The sequence below is a fragment of the Galeopterus variegatus genome, unplaced genomic scaffold (assembly GCF_000696425.1).
Source record: "Galeopterus variegatus unplaced genomic scaffold, G_variegatus-3.0.2 Scaffold1509, whole genome shotgun sequence".
Taxonomy (NCBI): domain Eukaryota; kingdom Metazoa; phylum Chordata; class Mammalia; order Dermoptera; family Cynocephalidae; genus Galeopterus; species Galeopterus variegatus.
The window spans coordinates 343,511-350,943 of record NW_007727620.1 but is presented as its reverse complement, the minus strand read 5'-3'; the positions used below and the strand labels follow the sequence as shown (position 1 = coordinate 350,943).

At 43.1% G+C, this 7,433-nt stretch overlaps 1 pseudogene; it reads left to right on the top strand.

Annotated features, from left to right (window-relative positions):
* Positions 1 to 253: 253 nt before the first annotated feature.
* On the top strand, positions 254 to 999 carry LOC103594229 (annotated as a pseudogene).
* The last annotated feature ends 6,434 nt before the right edge of the window (positions 1,000 to 7,433 follow it).

The window sequence follows — 7,433 nt, the reverse complement described above, 5'->3', positions numbered from 1 at the left end:
AAGAACCTGCCATCCTAGATTCGATAACTCTTCCTGGCACGCGATCTTACCCACTACCATCGTGCGATCAGTGAACCACCTCCTCAACCATGAGAGCTAAACTATAAGGGCCTGAACTGTTTCTTCCACTCCCTTTTCTGGGCTAGGCACACTTCGGGCTGATAAAAATTCTTAAATCCTTAAAGCTGGGTGGAAAAGCTGAGTTCAAAAGCAAATTAGAAATATTTAAAGTGGATCTGAAAATATTTCAGCAATGCAAACAATTGTAAGTGATGGTGCTATTGGTGAGATATGTCTTGATTTCCTACAATAAACAAATTAACGTTTGAGTATTTACCAGAGATTTTTGACAACTATGTAATCACAGTATGTTTGGTGACAGCCATATGCACTTGGACTTTTCCATTCTGCAGGGCAAGAAGAGTATGACAGAACAGCCCGCCCCCCCCACCAGCTATCCACAAACAGATATATTTCTAGTCTATTTTTCAGTGGTCTTCTGTCCTCATTTGAAAATGTGAAAGAAAAGTGGGTACCTGAGATGATTCACCATTGTCTGAAGACTCCTTGTTTGTTGGAAACAAATTTTTTTTTTTTTTTTTTAAAGATGACTGGTAAGGGGATCTTAACCCTTTGACTTGGTGTTGTCAGCACCACGCTCTCCCAAGTGAGCTAACTGGCCATCCCTATATAGGGATTCAAACCCGTGGCCTTGGTGTTATCAGCACCACACTCTCCCGAGTGAGCCACGGGCCAGCCCTTTTGGAAACAAAGTCGATCTCAGAAGTGTGACCCTGTACTATTGAGAAACTTGCCAAGGACAAACACTAGTCCCTCACCCCACAGACTGCTGAGATGATGGCCTGTGACTTGAAGGCTGTCGAATATTTGAAGTGTTCCACATTCACACAGAAAAGGCTAAAGGATGTATTTGATGAAGCACTACTAGCTGCCCTGGAGCCTCCAGAACTGAAGAGCCGCACATGAGTGCTGCTCTGAACTACCTCCAGAGCACTTGCCACGCAATTTGTGGTGCCTTCACACTAAAAGCAATGCTTAAATCAAATTAAAACTTAGAATTCATTTTTGCAGTTGTAGGTGAACTGCTCCATGCCGGTTCCCTAATAACTGTTGTTTGTCAGCCTTACTTGACAAATTTGACACCCAGGGTCACAAAGTCTTTTTGGAAGAAAGACATAGATAGCCATGTGAGCCAGGTTAAGGGATATGATAGACTCCCTGGGATCTGGTAGTGCATGCTCTTACCTAAATGGTGAGGGGAGGAGAGGAGTAAGCTTCCTTCCAATGTCCTCCTTGTTAATGTGTGCACTAGGTTAGGTGATGTGAGATGCTTCCCAGAGATCAGTTAGTGCGTGCTAGCTATCTGACTATTTGGAGATTTAGAGACGCAGGATTGAAGCAGCTACCTGAATGGAGTCCTAGTTATAAAAGTGCGTTTGATGAAGCTGAGCAGAAGGCCACCTAAATCTGAAAGTAAGCCCAAACCTGCGCTTACTGGAGCAGAGCTGCTCCTGTGGTGGCCCCTGATCTTACCATGACCTCTCCTGCCTTAAGGAGAGAAACGTCCACTCTGCTCCACTCACCCCTCCTCCGCACTGCCTTGCATTTCCTGAAGAGAGGACTTGGTTTCTGGGCAGCTGCTGTAACCCCTGAAGTGCTTGTGTTAAACTTCTTGGTCTGTGTTTCTCTAAAAAGTGTCTGAATTCAGCTGGTAGAGTTTGGACCAAACTTACAGTCAAGAGAAAAAAAGCTAATGAGTGAAGGTTCTGAGTCTATTCTATGTACCATTGTGAAAACGTAGACTTTAAGCAATCTCTTACTTGTACTATGAATGCTTATTAAGTGTCAGAGAAAATTTTTCTAATGTCCAAAGTTTTCACTCTGTAAATGTCTGTTTGTTGGCAAATCAAAAGTTTCAATCTTAATGGCGCTATTGTGCTGTTAGCAGATGCTTGCCAGCAGGTCTGACTAATAAACCCTGTCAAAATGCAGAGCCTTCTTGCCAAGTAAAATTTGGGGATGATGTGGGTGTATTTACCACTCTGAAGCCCTCCAGCAGTCAAAGAAAAGAACCGATGCCTCTTACAAAGGAAAGGACAATATGTTTCTTATGAAGCTACCGTGGCCTGCCAGACTTGCTGCTCCTGCCAAAAATTGACCTGCTTAATTGAATTGCTTATCTATGGTAAAAGAGGCCATACCATTGTGGCCCTTGAAACAGTACAGAGGGGGAAAAAAAGGAAGAAACCCCTACAGTCATTCCTTCAGCATAGCTGCTGCCACTGCTGCAGTAGCCCTGCCCTACCTCCCTGCATTCCAGCTGGGATCCTTCCCTGGTAGCTGTAATGTTAGCCCGGTAAATGTTAAATTTATTGCTAAAGTGTTAAACTCATTTCCATTTACAACAGGGGAGGGATTTTTTTTTTTTTTGTCTTTTTCCGTGTCCGGCAACAGATCGCAACCCTCAGTGTCGCCCCCGTACCGGACCGGGACCAGCAACGGGATCGCAACCCTCGGTGTTGCTCCCGCACCTCGCTCAGCCAGTGAGCGGGAACCGGTCTGTATGTGGGATCCGAACCCTCGGGTGGGAGCGCCACCGCGCTTCCCAAGCGGCGCACTATCCAGTGTGCCACCGGGCCGGCCACCGGGCCGGCCCCCGGGGAGGGATTTTTTTAAAAATAGTTTTCTGTTTCGTGGTTATTGATTTGGATGTAGCATAAAAATTGATGTAAATTGTTATATGATTTTAATTTCATAAATGCTAGAGGGATCATCCCAATTAGGGAAAGCTGCAAAGAAAAAGTATTAGTGAGACACACAAATAATTGCTTTTTACCACTAGTGGGTGGGATAAAATTTAAATTCTTTGAGTATTAAAACAAAATAAATTTCCCAAAGTGATGATTTTTGCTATGTTTTTGCCTATTGGAGCCTCTGGGAAAAAAGGAAACAACATGAAAAGAGATGTACTCTTCAGATGGAAATACACTTTTGGAGTTTTACAAAGCAGAGTTTAGTTGCTGATGAGCTCTTGTAAAATCAGATGTCTGACCCATAAAAGCTGATGATTTTCCAGCCAAATGAGCATATTTTTGAGTGGGTCAATTTTGAGTCTACTACTGACAAGATAAAAAGGGCTTAATAAAGCTTCGCTTGTCAGCTGGACTTAGAACATGGCTGTCTGGCCTTTTGAAGTGTCTTGGTTTTCCTGCTGGTAACAAGAACCAGTGGCTTTTTTGGAATTCTGACCCTAATTGCCTGGGCCTGACTCTAGGCTAAATCCTGATACTTTCTAGCATGGGCCGGTACAGTCTGAACACTAGCCATGCCAAATTAAATCTGGTGAAAGTTTCTCTGCTCCAGAAATGAAACTCAGCCTCTGGAACAATTGCAGATTTACGACACCCTTCTGTGTTGTCAGCTCCACGCTCAACCAGTGAGCAAACCGGCCATCCCTATATAGGATCCGAACCTGTGGCCTTGGTGTTTCCAGCACCGCACTCTGCCGAGTAAGCCACGGGCCGGCCCAAGACACCCTTCTGTGGGCTAAATTGTGAAAACATCATGGATGTTGGTGTGAACGTCTGTGTCACAAACGCCCACAGAAAAGGGCTTATTTCTGACAGAACCATCTGAAATTGAGCTGCTTATTGTCTCTATGTTTCTGATACAGAAACATTCCTAACTTAAAGTTCCTGTGAAAGCTACAAGCCGGTGGAGAACACATCACAGGAAGTGTGACCCCTTCACTCACTACTGATGGATCAGGGCCATCTCACTGCTGTTGACTTTGTTGTGTTTGGCTTTATTAGTTGCAATTTGCAACAGTGAGCTGATATACTGATTCTACTTCCCTCACCATTCTCTTGGAACACACACCTTAGTAAGTGAGTTTAATTATTAAATTCAGCTTTCTGCAGAAAGGAATTGGTCTTTTCTAGGATGCTTCCTGGATAAATGATCAGGATGAAAGTAGTAAAAAGTTATATAAACCCATTTTTTAAATGTTGAAAAATTCAAGATTTTGTCCTGACCAATTCTGAACATGCTTCTTTCTGGTTAAGCTATATAAAAAATGTTTTTCTTTGAAAATGCTTTTGTGCCTCTTACATACAATCCTTCCAGAGGAAAGGTCTGGGTGAGAGCAGAGAATGATTGAAAAAATGTTAAGTTATGATTGCTCAATAGGACATAACTGATTTTGTAATAATGAAGGGGAAAAAAAAAACTAGGGAACTGAGGAGGTGGGAGAGAAAGGGCACTAATGCTCTTTGTTTTTCAGAATCTTTCCTCGAAGTTTTCCCCTCTTCCTAACGGAAAACTCCCTGTGCTGCCTGCTGCCTCTTCTAGCTGCTGTAAGCACTCTGAATTCAAACCAACTGCTGTCTATGCTCAAACCTGACCACACTGATTACGAAAGAGTGGGTGACCCAGCACCTGCACCTTCCTGCAGAATGTCTATAGATGTTGTCCACACTGTTGAAGGTGATAAACTGGTGTCATAGACAAATAAAACTATTTGAACTGACTGTCTCAGGCAGTGCCTCTGAAACCTATGACTGAACTGTCTTTGGACTCACCTGAGAATCTACGGTTGGAGGCCCCACAGTAAAAGGCCACATTGAGGGCCCTGTTAGCCTGACTAATATCTGTCCTGTTTGGTGTGCTCCAAGGATTGTAAACTCTTTGTTTCCATGGGTACCACACGTGCCCTCTGGGAGTGTACTTCTTGTGTGTGTGTGTCCTGACTATCCTGACCCTGAAAGACTTTCAGGTCAGCTTCGACTTACTAGCCAGAGTTAATACTGAGCCTGAATTGGTGCCTTAGGCTGGTTAAAAAAGTTTAATTCAAAAACTCAGAGATGGGGGGATTGAAAAGAAGAGAGAGAAGAGTCTCTCTCCTGCTCTTTCTGCTTTCTCTGCTCCGCCATTTCACAATGTGATACCCTGCATCCCTGTTGCCACCATCAAGACCCTCACCAGATGTGTTCCCTGGGCTTTAGACTTCCCAGCCTCTGAGAAACTGTTTTACCGGTTTTGAAAATGTTACAATCCCATATAAGATGTGCCTTGAAGATTTAATGGGTGTCCATGAATGCTGTGAAAGGCTTTATTTAGGGAGAGAGAGAGCAGCTCACAAGCTGCCAATCCGGTGAACTTTATGAAATGCACAGGAGATCTGCAGCCATCGAGTGCCCGATCACTGGCTGAGAGTTATTTTCTTCTGACTGAAAGAACGGATAAGGACATGAGCACTATTTGTAATGACTCCATTCACCGAGTGTGGAAATATGTGAGAGTACATCATCAGATGACATTTTAAAACAGGATTGTATAAGGAACCTCCATACCATTTTCCATAGAGGCCGCACCATTTTGCAGTCCCGCCAACAAAGTATGAGAGTTCCTTTTTCTCCGCAACCTCACCAGCACTTATCATTCTCAGTCTTTTGGATTTTAGCCATCCTAACTGGGGTGAGATGGTATCTCAGTGTGGTTTTGATTTGCATTTCCCGAATGCTGAGTGATGTTGAGCATTTTTTCATGTGTCTGTTGGCCATTCATATATCTTTCTTTGAGAAATGCCTATTTAGCTCTTTTGCCCATTTTTTAATTTGGTTACTTGTTTTTTTTGTTGTAAAGTTGTTTGAGTTCCTTGTATATTCTGGATATTAATCCTTTGTCAGATGTATATTTTGCAAATATTTTCTCCCACTCTGTCGGTGGTCTTTTAACTCCATCATATGACCCACCTATCCCACTGCTGGGAATATACCCAGAGGAATGGAAATCATCAAGTTGAAGGTATACCTGTTCCCCAATGTTCACTGCAGCACTGTTTACAATAGCTAAGAGTTGGAACCAGCCCAAATGTCCATCATCAGATGAATGGATATGGAGAATGTGGTATATCTACACAATGGAATACTACTCAGCTGTAAAAAAAGAATAAAATACTGCCTTTTGCAACGACATGGATAGAGCAAAAGAGAATTATATTAAGTGAAACAAGTCAGGCACAGAAAGAGAAATATCACATGTTCTCACTTATTTGTGGGAGCTAAAAATAAATAAATGAATACACAAACAACCTGAGGGGGAGGGAAGAAGACACAAAAATTACAATTCCTTGAAGTTGATACGACAAGAGAACAGAAAGGACATTGTTGGGGGGGAGGAGGGAGGGAGGGAGGTTTCGATAATTGGCCACAATAGTCAACCACATTGTATATTGACAAGATAAAATAAAAGAAAAAAAGAAAAAGAAAAAAAGAACCCCCCAAAAAAAAGAATTAAAAAAAAAAACCTCAAAGATGTTTCCTTTCTCAGATATATTTTATAATAATGGGATTTGTTTTAACTGGCTAAACAAAGGACCTCTAAAGGGCATAACTGAAATCAATATTGCAGGTTGCTCTCACCCTGTTACATGGGGCCCAATACTTTTGCTGTAAAGATGCCTTGGCCAAGGGCCAAGGGGGTAAACTGTGCGGAAAAGTTAACAGCATGTCAAATAGATCTGCAGCATAACCAGTGCTACTTTAGACAAGCCCAAGTACAAAATGGCGCTGTCCACCTCCTCCCCTCCCCTCCCCCATTCTCTTTTACAAGAAGCCTCATGGTTTCCAAGAAAATGAAACTTTCAGTGTTACCGCATGCGCAGAACTCTCCATTCCATGACCTAACTCAATCCCCACCCTGGAATTACATCCCCCAGCTCTCGGTGCCAACATACCTATATAAGCTCCCACCACCCTAGGTTAGCTGCTGTGCCACATTTTCAGGGCAGCCCCGGGCTGTTCCCCACTTTGGGCACAGCCCAGCAGATTCTTTTCCTTTAATAAAGCTTGAACAGTACCCGGCGTCTCGGCTCACTTTCTTTCAATGTCTGAGCCTGCTTATCCTTAGAAAGTTCTGCTTATGAGGTTGGCCATTGGCTAGTGTCTGGGAACTGGAATTAGGAGGGGTTTGCTACCAGAAATAACACGAGTGGCTCATTGTGTCTAAACTGTTTGTACAACCAATGTGTCGTATGCTGAACACCTGCTTTCCTTCTGGGAATCTGGAATTCCATCATGTGATAGGCAGAGGGTAACTACTTGACCAGGTTCCAAAAAAACATTCTCTCATGAGCTTCCCTGGTAGATGACATTTCATACATGTTGTCACGACTTGTTGATAGGGGAATGAAGCATATCCTGTTTGACTCCACTAGAGATGACTCTTGGAATCTTGTACCTGGTTTCCTCCAGACTTTGCCCATGTGTCTTTTCCCTTTGCTTACTTTGTTTTGTATCATTTTGCTATAATACACTTTAGCTGTGAGTATAAGCTGAGTGTTTTTAGTTCTTCTAGTGAATAATCAAACCTGGGGGGCAGTCTTAGTGCCCTCTACACAGGGGTGTTCTGGG